Here is a 15284-nt window from a genome sequence, read left to right as displayed (position 1 = left end):
AGAAAGAGACTAGGTTGACCTACTAGACTCTTTAGAATAAGAGTACACCCATCAAGGACGTTGGGGAAGTTCTTGGTGAGGCTCTGTGTGTGCTTTGAGGTGTGTTGTAATCCATAAAGAATGCTGTAGTCTTTGATCTTCAACAGTAAGTATTTTAAGGCTTCCTTTCTTCTAAAAGGCAAGGTTGTATTATTGTCTGCATATGTTAATAAAAAAAAAAGGAGCTCTGGTAGCGTAGTGGTTACGAATCGGGCTACGAACCTTAAGGTCAGCGGTTCGAAACTACCAGCTGCTCCGCGGGAGAAAGATGAGGCTTTCTACTCCCATAAAGATTTACACCCTCGGAAACCCTATACAGGGTCGCTATGGGTCGGAACCGACTCGATGGCACATAACAACAACAACAATGTTAATAAAACTCATATGATAATGGGTCTTCCTCCAATCCTGATGCCATGTTCTTCTTCATATAATCTAATTTCTTGAATTATTTTCTCAACGTACATATTGAATAAGTATGGTGAAAGACTACAACTTTGGCACTCATCTTTCCTGATTTTAAACCACTCATTATCTCTTTGTTCTGTTCAAATCAATGCTTCTTTGTGTATATACAGGTTCCTCATGAGCATAGTTAAGGCTCAGGAATACCCAGTCTTCAATATCTTATACATTGTATAGTCAATAAAGCACAAGTAAACATTTTCCTGGTGTTCTCTACTTTCAGCCAAGACCCATCTGGTGTCAACAATGATATGTCATTCCATGTCCTCTTCTGAATTTCTGGCAGTTGCACCTGTTTTTTAATTATCTTTTCTTTCTCCTCTTCAGTCAGAAGTCTCATATTTACCTTCATCCACTCATCGCCCTCTCTAATCCTAACCCAATTTTACAGTTAGGTATGTTACAAAAGATTCAAAAGTTAATTTCTAGCTTCATGAGAGGAATCATTTTTCCTTCACTTCTTTATCTCTGGTATTCTCTTTTGAAATGACCTGTCTTCCTACAACATTCATCCGCTGGTAGGCTTGGGGACATGGCCCAGTCCTCTCCTCCCTTTCCTCTGAAGAGGCCTAAGATGGTAATCACTGTTCCACTTCCCTTGAGAAGGGGTCTTGTTCTAGACTCTTATCAACTGTATTATTCACAGTTGTTGTTGCTGTTAGGTGCCATCGAGTCCATGCCGACTCATAGCGACCTTATGCACAGCAGAACGAAACACTGCTTGATCCTGGGCTAACCTCACTATTGATGCCACACTTGAGCCCATTGATGCTGCCACTTGGCCAATCCATCTCGCTGGGTATCTTCCTCTTTTTCTCTGACCCTCCACCTTACCAAACATGATATGCTTCTCCAGCGACTGCTCCCTCCGGACAATATGTCCAAAGTATGAGAGACGAAGTTTGACCATCTTGGCCTCCAAGGAGCACTCTGGCTGCACTTCTTCCAACACAGATCTGTCAGTTCTTCTGGAAGCCCATGACACTTTCAACATTCTCCAACACCATAACTCAAAAGCATCAGTTCTTCTACGGTCTTTCTTATTTATTGTCCAACTTTCACATGCATATGAGGTTATTGAAAATACCATGGCTTGGGTCAGGCGCACCTTAGTCCTCAAGCTGATATCTTTGCATTTCAGCACTTTAAAAAGGTCTCGTGCAGCAGATTTTCCTAATGCAATACATCATTTGATTTCTTGACTGCTGCTTCTGTGAGTGTTGATAGATGATCCAAGAAGAATGAAGTCCTTGACAACTTCAGTCTTTTCTCCATTGATAAGAATGTTGTTTATTGGTCCAGTGGTGAGGATTTTTGTTTTCTTTCCATTGAGATGCAATCCATACTGAAGTCTGTGGTCTTTGATCTTCATCAGTAGATACCATGATTCTGGCTTTCTTCCTGTTTTTCCCCCTCTCTCCTTATAAAAACTTTCTGAGCTTCTCTTAACAGTTCATCAATGGGTTCTTCACTCCATCCATTAATCTTTTTGTCTTGGTTTCCGTCTTTTAAGATAGAACATCTTCTGAACTGATTCTGCTCACCCTACTAACCAACAAAGACCATAGGCTATCTTCTGAGAAGGCCAAGTTCTGTCCTTTACATGAAGGACTAGGGCCTGGCAGACACAGTCCTCATTGGAACCAAATTGAGCCCAGAACACAGATGGTGAATGGATTGGTTCTTTTGGCCAAATAAAAACAATATTTTTATCTTTTTCCCAGGTTGGGGATTGTCCCTGCAAGCCCTCAACATTCTCCCCAAAGGACTGACAGGAGGAATGTCTGTGGGAGTCTCTCCTGCTCCCTTCTTCCCTAGGCCTAGAATTCCACTCCCCATTTTCTTTTCATCTTGGTGTCTGAGTTCCCTTGTGTACTCAGCCTCCCAAAATTTCCCCATGTTTGGGTACTCATGGAGATTTCTTGCATACAACCCCAATATTTCATTTTGTCCTTCTCTGACCAGATTGGTACTCCACACTCGCTTCGCATCCAAGATGCATCTCAGACACACAGTGAACCCCGAAAATGCCTGGCCACCAGGGCAATACTTACAGTCCAATTTTCCTGCCCTGGCCTGTGCACAGATTGCCTGGTTGCTACGGTTACTCTCTTCTCAGTCCTCCATGTCTCTCTTGCTAATTCTGATCACCTTTGAACAGTCTTCGGTCTTTTTCTGGCTCTTACTGGGAGGCAATCAACCCTGTGGAGTAGGCCACCAAAACCAAGGTGGGCCGTGTCTCCTTTTCCACCAGGGCTGCTGCCCCCAAGTGGGCAGAAAATCCCTTACGAGCCCCCAAATTTTTGAGAAACGTTGTCTATACTGACAAACACTCAGGTAATCCAATGTATACTCATTTTAGTGAGAGTGAGGTTTTCTTTATTAGATTTTGCAAAATCGGGCACCCTGCCCTGTAGACAAGGGCAGATGCTCTGTCTTCTCTTAATGCTTTCAACACTAAGTCAAGGCTTGACTTTTTTCTTCAATTCTTTCTGTTTGAGAAATGCTGAGCATGTTTTTCCCTATTGGTTTTCTAACTCAAGATCTGTGCATGTTTCTTTATGAGAGTGAGTCAAAAATTATCTGCACTCTGGCTGTAGAATTTATTTTAATCAACTTTTAGAAAAGACAAATACATCATATTTTGACAACAAGCTTTTGTAGTCCCTTATTTAAAAATGTTTTAGTCTAAGCTGCAAGCCACAAATGCACCACTGTCTTCTCATCTTCATCAGAGGTGAATCTTCATACTTGAAAGGCAACTTTCGGGGCATCAAATAAATGAAAATCCAATGGAGCAAGATCAGGACTATAGGGAAGATGCTCTAACACCTCAAAATGAAGTTTTTGCAGAGTAACAATAGTGTGGGTAGAAGTGTATGGACGTGCTTTGTCATGCAAGATCACAGCATTCTTGGATAGCAGTTCTCTGCATTTAATATGAAGTTTAGGCTTCGTCGCTTCAGTGAACATATCACTGTAATGAGCAATGTTGATTGTTGAAACTTTTTCATGGTAGTGTTCTAATACTGGCCGTTGAACTGTAAGCATCAATTTTCCAGCAGATGGTTGACTTTTGAACTTTTTCTTGGTAGACAATTGAGGATGTTTCCATTCCATACCCTGCCATTAATTCTCAGGCTCATGGTGATGAATCCATGTCTTGTCACCAGTAACAGTTTATTTAAAGTAACTTTTACCTCCCATTGAGTAGCGGTCCAAATTTTGTTTGCAGATGTCCAAACACTTCTGTTTATGATCTTCTATGAGTTGTTTTGTTACCCCATCTCACACCAACTTTTGAAATCCAAGTCTGTCATGGATTACTTCATAGGCAGACCAATGGCTGATTTGCACATGATTTGCCACAGAATCCAAAGTCACTCATCTATTCATGTGCACACTAAATGTTGTCATCAGCTGTGCACATGGACAGGCATTTTAATGAAATCAGAGTGTGGATAATTTTTTATTCTCCCACATACTTAACTTTGTCTTCTTAAGCTGCCCTTTGAAATTTTCTGTTCAGGTTCAACAGTCAACATTGTTGCTGGCAGTGAGATGTTCACTGAAGAGCTGAAGTGTAAACTTCGTAGTGAATGCAGAGGACTGCTATCTAAGGGTGTTGTGATCTTACAAACAATGCATTGCCTGTACACCTCTGCCCACACTGTGGATACTCTGCAAAAACTTCATTTTGAGGTGTTAAAACGGTTTCTCCAGAGTTTCGAGTTGTGCACCATCATTGGTCTCGTGTGGCACTCACTCTAGGATCAGCACTGGTCTGTGAACTACAAGGTCACCAATTCAAACCACCAGCTATTCCTCAGAAACCTTGTACAGGGTCAATATGAGTCATAACCAAATCACCAGCACTTAACAACAAAATTTACAACTCAGGAGAGCTAGTTTCAGAGTCTCTTCTGCCATCTCTTTTGGTCTTTTCTTTCTTTTCTGTCTTTTTAATGACCTTCAGCTTTCTTCCTGTGTGACGTTCTTGATGTCATCCCACATTTCCTCAGGTCTTCAATCATTATTATCTAATGTATCAAATCTGTTCATCAGAAGATCTCTACATTTATGTTGGATATGCTCAAGGCCATATTTTGGCTCTTGTGGGTTTCCTTTAATCTTCTTCAGTTTCAACCTGACCTTGCGTATTAGCAGTTGATGGTCTCTTCCATTGTCTATTCCTGACTTTGCTTTGACTGATGATACTGAGTTTTTCCACCATCTCTTCCCACAGATGTAGTCCGTTTCATCTCTGTGTATTCCATTTTGTGAGGTTCATGTGTATAGTAGCTTTTTTATGTTGTTTAATAAAGGTATTTGTAATGAATAATTATATGGTCTTGCAAAATTCTTTTATGTGATCTCCAGCATCATTTCTATCACCAAGGTCATATTTTCCAGCTACTGGTGCTTTCTCTTTGTCTCCAACCTTCTCATTCCAGTCACCAGTAATTGTCAGTACATCTTGATTGCATTTTTTATTCCGATTGAAGCAGTTGGTACAATTGTTCAGTTTCATCATCACTGGCTCTAGTCCTGCATAAACTTTAGTAATAATAGTTATAATTGCTCTTTCTAATGTATGTATGGGTATTATCTTATCAGCGACAGCTTTGTGCTTCATGATAGATCTTGAAAAATTCTTTTGGACGTTGGAAGTGACAACATTCCTCTTGAATTTGCCATTCCTCACATAGTAAACCATATGATTGTCAGATTCAAAATGGTCAGTATCAGTCTATTTCAGCTCACTCTAATGCCTAGAATATCAATTGTTATGTGTTCCATTCCATTTTTAACAACTTCTAATTGTCCTAGACTCATACTTTATACGGTCCATATTCTGATTATAAATAGATGTGTGTTGCTGTTTCTCTACATTTTGGGTTGTGCCCCATCAGCAAACGAAGGTCCTGAAAACTTTACTCCATTTTCTTCATCCTGGTCACTTTGGCTTTGAGGAGGTAGCTCTTCCCCAGTTGCATTTTGAGTGTCTTCCAGCCTGAGGCACTCATCTTCTGGTACTGTATCTGACAGTGTTCTGCTACTATCCATAAGGCTTTCAGTGGCTAAACATTTAGAAGCAGTCCACCTCTCCTTCTTTCTGATTTATGTTAGCTTGGAAGTTTAGCAGAAACCTGTCCACCCTGGGTGACCTTGCTGGTATTTAAAATCCTGGTGTCATAGCTTACAGCATCACAGCAACACATAAGATACTATGATACGACAAAATAACAGACAAGTGATGGAAAATTTCAAAATAGTAGATGAAGAATGTGGAGTCCTGGTGTGGTGCTGTGGGTTAATGCGCTAGATTGCAAGGTCAGTTTAAACTGCAAGGTTAGCAGTTCAAACTCAACAGCCACTTCTTGGAAATCCTATACAGAGTCAATATGGATCAGAATTGACTCAACAGCACTTAACAACAAGAAGATAGAAATTGTAAGGAGAGGAAATAACAAATCAACCCAGAAGTTAACAATAATAGAAATATCTTAAAAACAGAAAAATAAAATAAAGAACACAATATAAATGTTAGAAATTAATCTAAATCTATTGATAGTAATAATTATCGTAAATGGAGCAAACCTTCCAGTTAAAAGACAAGTAATACTGAATTTTAAAAATATAAAATAAGAGCATTTAAAAAATATTTTAAAAAAATAAATAATAAGAGATATTCTTAAAACTACCAGCTGATCCATGGGAGAAAGATGAGGCTTACAGCCTCGGAAACCCTGTATAGGGTCGCTATGAGTCGGAACCGACTCAACGGCACTTAACAACAACATTCTTAAAACATAAGACTAGGAAGTCAAAAGTAAAAAGATGGAAGGAAGTTAAACCAGACATATACTACCTGAAAGTTGGAGAAGATATACTGATATAAAATAAAATATATTTTTAAGCAAAGGACATTATTAAAGATAATACAGACAACTGAATATTGATTAAAGGTGCAATTCAACAAAAATATGTTTCTAAGAATATATGCATATAATACAATTTCTGAGAGTAACATACCCATTTCTAAGAGAAACATATCAAAATACACACAAAAAGAAGTTGCTCAAACATCGTAAAAGGAGTTTTCTATCTACTAAATTAATTGACTAAGCAGGTGAAAAGTATATACAAGTTGTGAACAAAACTATTAACACGCTTAAACTAATAGACTTGTTTTGAACACTAATCAATAGCCAAAAAATATTAATCTTTATGTAACATACTAAGAACATTTATGAAAGTAGGTCACATTTGGAGTCCTGGTGTGATGCTGTGGAGTAAACACTTGACGGCTAGCCTTAGGGTTGGTGGTTCAAACCCACTAGCTACTCCTTGGAAAGCCTTTACAGGGTTCTTGTTATGAGTCAGAACTGACTTGGTGGCACTTAATAGCAACAGCAACAAACCATATTAGGCTGTTAAGCAAACCATCTTCTCTGATTACAATAAAATTAAAGTAGAAACTAATAACAAAGAAGTACTTTTGGAAATTGAACATACATGCACATAATATATACACCAAAAATATTATTTGAAATAAAAATTACTTAAAACTGAGTGATAATTAAAAAACTAATCAAGGTGTAAAAATTATGAGAAATACTAGCAATATTAGTAATGTAAAAGGAAACATAATTAAATGTCATTAGAAATTTAAAAGATCATGAGATTCTTAAGAAAAACATACTAATAAATTTGAAAACTTAAGTGAAAAAAATGTATGTTGTTGTTGTTGTTAAGTGCCGTCGAGTCAATTCCGACCCATAGCGACCCTGTACAGGGTTTCCGAGGGTGTATAGGAAAATATAAATGGCATAACTGAGTAAAGAATAGAAAACACAAATATACTCTACTAAAGAATTTAATCCACTGCTTAAAGCAAGGAAGCACTAAGTTCAAATATTTTAACATGTGACTTCTACAAAAATTCAACAAGTAGGCAATTCTAGTTTTATAGACGTGAAAAAGTTACACTTCCAGACTCAACTTAGAAGGCAAGTATAACTTGACACTAAAACCAGATAAGAACAATAAAAGAGGACAATTGCATATCAGTGTCACTCAAACGTAAAAGCAGAAATCCCAAACTAAATATAGTTGTTGTTAGGACAGTCAAGTCATTTCTAACTCACAGCGACCCTGTATAGAATTTACGAAGAATGAATTTTAACCACAAACCTTATGGTTAGTACTTCAGAGCTAATTCCATAGTGCCATACCAGGAGCTCTGATAGCGTAGTGGTTATGAATTGGGCTGCTAACCTCAAGGTTGGTGATTCGAAATTACAAACGGTTCTGTGGGAGAAAGATGAGGTGGTCTGCTCCCGTAAAGATTTATAGCCTCGGAAACCCAATGTAGGCTCACTATGAGTTGGAACTGACTCCACGGTATTTAACAAACAACACCACCACCAGGATTGCAAGCTAAATATTAGCAAACCAGATTTGATAATGTAGTGCAAAGAGTCATGAAATTATGCAAAGCAGGTTCAGCTTTGAAATATTTATGACATCAGTGTGTTAAAGAAGAAGAAAAAATATGTATTATCATTTCACTAGATGCAGGAAAAGCTGTCATTATTCATGAGAGAAATTCTTAGAAAGCTAGAATTATATCTACAAAAGACCTATAGTATATATTGTTTTCAATGGTGAAATATTTTTATGAAATTTCTTTTATAATTGGGAAAAGCACAAAGTTGCATACTGGCAAAAATATTCAATATTCTACTGAATGTTGTAGTCCAAATAATAAAATAGGAAAAAGAAAAGAAATGAGAAATAAGGCAACAGAAGTATCATTTACTTTTCAAGTCTGATCAATATATGTAGAAAAGTCTACAGGAAATATACAGACTAATTATTAGAATGAATTCTTACTGTGGTTGTTAAGTGCCATCGAATCGTTTCCAATCCATAGCGACCCTGTATATGGTTTCCAAGGAGCAGCTGGTGAGTTTGAAATGCTGATCTTGCAATCCAGTGCATTATCCTGCAGCGCCACACCAGGACTCCATATGAGAATGAATGTTGTTGTTGTTGTTGTTAAGTACCATGGAGTCAGTTCCAACTCATAGTGACCCTGCACAGGCTTTCTGAGGCTGTAAATCTTTATGGGAGCAGAAAGCCTCATTTTCCTCCCGCAGAACAGATGGTAGTTTCGAACTGCCAACCTTGGCATTAGCAGCCCGATTCATAACCATTACACTACCAGAGCTCCTTATATTAGAACAAATAAGAGGGTTTAATATTTTTTTTTTCAACTGAAGGTCAACATATGGTAGCCAATTGCAACAGCAGTTTGGAAATAAAAATTTTAGTAGATAACATTTACAATGGCAACAATAAAAAAGAAGGAGTACCAGAAATAAAACTTAATAAAATAGGCCAGAACTTTATGTAAAAATACTTTAAGCTCTATTGAAAGACACTATAAAGTTCTTAAAGATAATTGAGCTAAATAGCCATGTAACAACAGGAAGATGATGAATGGAAATGGGAAACACAGGGAGGAGTGGAAAGGAAGAGTGTCACAGAACAAAATGTTTATGAAGTGTTGAATGCAAAACCCATTTTCCCTGGAAACCTTCACCCAAATCACAATAAAAAGTTAAGCATTATGTGGTCTTGCTGGTGACCACATTGGTCTACCAATAAGGGGAAGTCGGGGGAAAACAGCAATGAAGTTGTGAGCTAAATCCGACCACGAGCAATAGACTCCTGTCAACCTGGTTGAGATCTAGTTGGCCAGCAGTGTAGCAAGACCTGGGGACTCCTTGGCCCAGGGACAGGGACATGACCACAGAGGACTAGAGCAGAGAGTGAACAAGTGAGGAGAGATGTACAAGAGCACCTATACTTGCAGATAGTACCCAATTGACCCTGCTTCAATGATTGGATGATCAGAACTCTATGAGTGGAAGGAAGAATTAGAAAAAATGAGTGATCCACTACAATTTGGTGAACTTGACCTATACTTATGAATGTAGTAGCTCAAAAGAGGGAACGAATCTTTATAGTGAGGATCATTCCCACCCCCTCGGTACAAAGGATTGACAGGGATTGGCAATTTAGGCATTGGCTGACCAAAATGGGGGGGAGGAGGTTACAAAGGCACAGAGTGACTGGCTTACAAGCTTTCAAGAGGGAGCCTAGTTCCAGAGGGTGCGGGGGAAGGTAGAATCACTACTGAGTGGTTTCCAACCTGTCAGTACAGGGCTGGTGAAAGGAGATGGGGATAAGATTCTTGTGGTTCAATAGTGAATACTTGCTATCAGGACTGATTGTGAATGTTACAAATGTAAAGGTAGACATTTTGTAACAAAATGAGGAGAGTGGTTAATCTTGCAAGCCAGGAGCTGAGGACCCTGGGACCATCAAGGGAGAAGAGCAGAGTGTGGGACCCTATCCATAGAAGTAGTGATGCCAGAGATGGAGGCAGAGATGATGACATGGAGAGATGGAGCGGCTGGGGACTCTGGATTCAGGGAGAGAGAAGGTCTGTGTGCTGACAGCCTTGGGGCAGGTTTGCGGGGGGTGCCCTTTGTTTATTTGAATAGTTATATATTCCTGCTTTATTGTGCATCTTTAAAAAAAAATAAAATAAAATAACAAGAGGGAAGGGAAGCAAATGCTGTTGAATGATGATGCATGGAGGGGATTGTAATCATTGCAATGAAACAAAATATGATAGGATGAATGTAAAGATGGAAAAAAAGTTAAGCGTATATAAATGTTTGTTATTAAGTGCTGTTAAGTCAGTTCCGACTCAGAACAACCCTGTATAGGATGTTTCTGAAGCTGCAAATCTTTGTAGGAGCAAAAAGTCTCCTCTGTTTCTCTCAGAGTAGCTGGCGGGCTTGTATCTATAGTCCCAGTCCAGTGTTTACCCTACAGAACCACCACCTTTTCTACATATATGTTTGTTATTGTTGTTTTGATTGAATGAACTTTTTAATGTTGTTGTTCAGTGCCATTGAGTTGGTTCCGACTCATAGCCACTCAGTATAGGGTTTCTGAGGAGCAGGTGGTGGGTTCAAACCACTGACCTTCCAGTTTGCAGTCTAGTACTTAATCGTACAGCGCACATCAGGGATCCATTTAAATGTTAGGAAGATTTAAATTGAGATGCTACGTTTGTGGCTATAGTTAAGGGGAAAACAAGACGACAACTAAGAGTAAATGTACAGATATCCCATTTGGAGAACAGTTTGTCTTTTTATTTGCATGTTTTTCTGTGATGACCCATGTTAAGCATTCAATAAATAATTTTGAATAAATGGAAAAAAGATAATTGGGCGATTTACCATGTTTACATGCACCAGAAGCTTCACTATCACAAAGATGTTTGTTTCTCTAGATTCAAGGCATTTCTAATCAAAATCTCAGCAGGGTTTTTTCATGCAACTGGGCAAGCTAATATTGAGTTATGTGGACAAGTAAAAGACCTAGAATAACTTCAGATAGTCCAGATGGAAAAGAAAAATAGCATCGGGGGTTGGGAGCAAAACACCCTACTGGATATTAAGCTTCCTGTTGGCATCATGTGGACTCCTGGTGTAGCATTGTGAGCTAATGGGCTAAACTGCAAAGTCGTTTGAACCACAGGTCAGTGGTTCAAGCTCACCATCTGCTCCTTGGAAACCCTATACTGGGTCACTATGGATCGGAACCTACTCAACGGCACTTAACAACAAAAAATTGGCACCATGGTTAAAGCACTTGGATGCTTACCGGAAGTTGGGAGTTTGAACCCACTAGGCATTCCAGAGGAGAAAGATGTGACAATCTGCAGCTGTAAAGATTTACAGCCTTGAAAACTCTATGGGGCAGTTCTACTGTATTCTGTAGGTGCCCATGAGTTGAAATCAGACTTCACAAAGTAGATTTTCTTTTGTTTATAAATAAAGTTCATGTAATTAACAGTTGTTTTGGCTAGTAAATTAATGAAATGAAATAAGCCTAAAAGAAAGGTCTACATAAAGCAGAACCAGCAGTGCAGATCTGATCTATATCCTGGTGCCTTTTATGGAAGTAGCTATTCATTTGGAAAATAATAAAAATGAATCCCCAACTTATACCATTAACACAGTCAGTGTCCATATATGGACATATTTTATTTTAAAAAATAAGATTATAAAGAAGCATTTATCACATCATTCCACTTTTTAAGAAAATGATATCAATATATGTGTGATTATATGCTGAGTAAGAGACATTAAAAGACAAAATTGGCTGTCTGAGTTGTCAGAGAGTTAATAACTTTCTATTTATACATTTCTGACTTTGTCAAGTTTTGTGAGGTTTTTTTAAGTACATTAAATATACAGGTGTGGCGCTGTAGGATAAGCACTCGACTTCAAGGTCGGTTTGAACCTCAAAATTGGTGGTTCAAACTCACCAGCTGCTCCTTGGAAACTCTATATAGGGTCTCTGTGAGTAAGAACTGACTTGACTGCACTTCACAACAGTGACTTAATTAGAAAAAGAAAACTTTTAATTTTGAAATTTTTTTCGTAAGTATTCTTACTTGTTTATTCTTCTAGATCAGCTTTGGAATGACTTTGGCAACTTCCAAACCACCTACTCCCCTCAGACACACAAAAATAACAATTTCATTGTGATTCTGATTGGAATTGTCTGGTACATAATAGGCACTCAGTACACATTGTTAAATAAATAAATATGGGAACAATTCATATTTTTATAACAGTTTGCCCTTCCAACCAAGGACATGGCTTATTTCTCAATCTTTTAAAATCTGTTTTATACTAATATAACTTTTGTCTTTTTTAAATATAGATCCCCTAAATACATATAAAGGAAGCTCTGGTAGCGTAGTGGTTGCGAATCGGGCTGCGAACCTTAAGGTCAGCGGTTCGAAACCACCAGCTGCTCCACGGGAGAAAGATGAGGCTTTCTACTCCCGTAAAGCTTTACACCCTCGGAAACCCTGTACAGGGTCGCTATGGGTCGGAACCGACTCGATGGCACTTAACAACAACAACAACAAAATACATATAAGTATTAATTTCTAAAATTGTATCATCATTCCATTATATCACACATTGAGTCAGAAAGATCTTTTAAGTGTAGGAAAAAACATGCCCTGGGTAGTGAGGTTAAGGATCTGGGTTTATTTAGCTTAGGATAACTGACTAAATTGAGGCCCTAAGTCCTGGTGTGGTGCTGTAGAATCAGCATTGGACTGCAAGGTCCGTTTGAAGCACAAGGTTGACAGTTCAAACTCACCAGCTGCACCATGGAAACCCCTATACAGAGTCGCTATAAGTCGGAACCAATTCCACAGCCCTTAACAACAACAACCCTTAAAGTCGTTGGTAGTGGCTAGTTTTCTTTCAGTTGTGCCAAAGACAAAGCACAAGACAATGAACTGAACTGAAATGTTGAGGAATTTAGAGATGTAAAACTGAATCAGCCCTTAGAACCATTTTATTTGAACTGCGTAGTATGTTTGAAAGGTTTGAATATATTGCTAATTTAAATTCTGGGAGATTTCCCATTCAAATCTGGATTCCTGGAAAACCCAAGCTCTGTTGCCCCTGTGCTCTAGTTTCCAATGACTGAAGCCCCCCTTATGGCAGGGGTTGTGCCCTCTCCAGAATCCTATCCTCAGACCCCGCCCTTTCCTCCTTAACTGCCTTGCCCTTTAGGCTTGTAAGTTTACAACCTTGATCCTAATGAGAGAGGAAACATGAGTTGTACATACTAGGTGTGGAATCTTCTCACTTGAATTTCAGTTGTCTTCTTGTTTTTTAAGACCTAGGTGGCTGACAGGAGGGAACTAGACAAGATGACTGTTTAAGGCTGATTCTTGTCCTAGGAGTCTGTCATCCTGTTAGAATATTCTAGGGATTCATGGCCTGTTATTTTTTTCTTTCATAGTTGGAAGAGACCCCTTCCCTGCAAGATAGGATGGGCACAGGGGAGAGCTTCCTCTGACGTTCTTCATCTTAGACTCAAGAAAATTGAAAGCTATTGCTTAGTGGCCTGCCTAGACAGCTAACAGGTCAAACAGCTTAGGAGATTTATTGAAATTCTTTTTTTCTTTTCTACATAGTTATTTAAAGATGAGTGGGGGTTTTGTAGACAACTTAGATCATTCCCACTGTTGCAGAGTCTGGCAGAGTTACGGCTGTGGAAACCATTGTTTTCATCTGTGCGTGCACACGAGGGGGCTTCAAAAAAGTTCATGGAATGAAAAGATAATGGGATTTTTCCAGGAACGTTTTGAAACTTTCTGATATTATCTGAACATTCTTTTTTACATTAAAGGCATAGTTTTATAAACACAAAAGTGAAGAAGGGTATGGGAATGAAATCTGAAGTGATAATTTCTCAATTTTGTTTGTGTGTGTGTTTTTTTGTCTGCCCGGAGAAACTTTTTCATTCAATATTACAATCTGATAGATCTCATTGTTGTAGTTATTAAGTGCCCTGGAGTCGGTTCTGACTCAGAGTGGCTCTTTATAGAATTCCTGAGGCTATAAATGTTTACAGGACCAGAGAGCTTCATCTTTCACCTGTGGAGCGACTGCTGAGCTCAAACCACAAATCTTGTGGTTCATGTTCAGAGCTGAATCCTACAAAGGCATAGAGTTCCTGATTGATCCCATAGAAATAGTACATGTAACATGATTTTACATACTCATTCAACAAGGTGACAAGTAGAATTTTTTTTTTCTAAATAAATGTGGCCTCAAATAATTATTTTATTCACCATTTTTTGTTTCTGTTGTTTTTCTTTTCATGGAACTAGCAGTTAGTTAGCCGTGTTTGTTTTGGCATCAAATAGACATAGCTTTAGTGTGATTCAGAGTCCAGTACTGTCCTTATTTAAGGACATGAAATGTAATCTCAAGGGAACTTTTTGGAGTCTCAAAATGTCTTGGATAATAAATAAGTGAAATTTTTAGCCTAGAACCAAATATTCTACTTATCCACTCAAATTGTTTCCCAGTTGTGGTCTTTGACTAGGATCCTGTATGTGTTTTCTAAACTCATGACAGACCTCTTGTCTTTTAGTCCCCACAAAACAAGCCTTTCCTCAGCCCCGCCCATCACCAACAATGGTGCAGGTCACCCTCCTGTCTGTACCACATTCCAAACGGCCCTGTCTCATGCTTACTTATATAAGACCTTTCTTTTACTTTGTAAGTGATGGCATCAAAGTCAAGAGTTCTCTAATCTTTCTGCTAGTGTTTTGATAAGGATGGTGTGACTTCCCAAATGGACAGCATTACTGAAGAAATGAGTTAAAAGTTCATTTTTACGAAAAGAAATAAATTTAAAACACAAGTTGTTGTGGCTGATTGCTATTGCATCAGTTCTGACTCATAGCGAACCCCGTATAGCAGGGGTTGTTGTTGTTGTTGTTGTTAGTGACGTTGAGTCAATTCCAACCCCTAACGGCCCTGTATAGGGTTTCCAAGGAGCAGCTGGTGAGCTTCAACCACCAGCCTTGCAATTGAAACAACTTTGCAGTCTGACGCATTAGCTCAGAGTGCCAGGGTGGGTAGCCTTTTTTCTGTCAAAAGCATCATTCAAAATTAGCCATACAAAATTAGCAACTTAAAAATTTGCCTGCTCTATTTGGTCAAACATTTAATTAACTCACCCTTAATGTGATGAGCTCTGATAGCGTAGTGGTTACTAATCGGGCTGCGAACCTTAAGGTCAGCGGTTCGAAACTACCAGCCGCTCCGTGGGAGAAAGATGAGACTTTCTACTCCCGTAAAGAT

General features: G+C 38.7%; 1 protein-coding gene across 1 annotated transcript in view; it reads left to right on the top strand.

Annotated features, from left to right (window-relative positions):
* Positions 1 to 15284, top strand: part of SLX4IP (SLX4 interacting protein) — a 134390-nt gene that overhangs the window by 52539 nt on the left and 66567 nt on the right.

Source organism: Chrysochloris asiatica, unplaced genomic scaffold (assembly GCF_000296735.1).
Source record: "Chrysochloris asiatica unplaced genomic scaffold, ChrAsi1.0 scaffold00141, whole genome shotgun sequence".
NCBI lineage: Eukaryota > Metazoa > Chordata > Mammalia > Afrosoricida > Chrysochloridae > Chrysochloris > Chrysochloris asiatica.
Note: the sequence above shows the minus strand (reverse complement) of the source record. Positions and strands in the feature narration are given on the sequence as shown.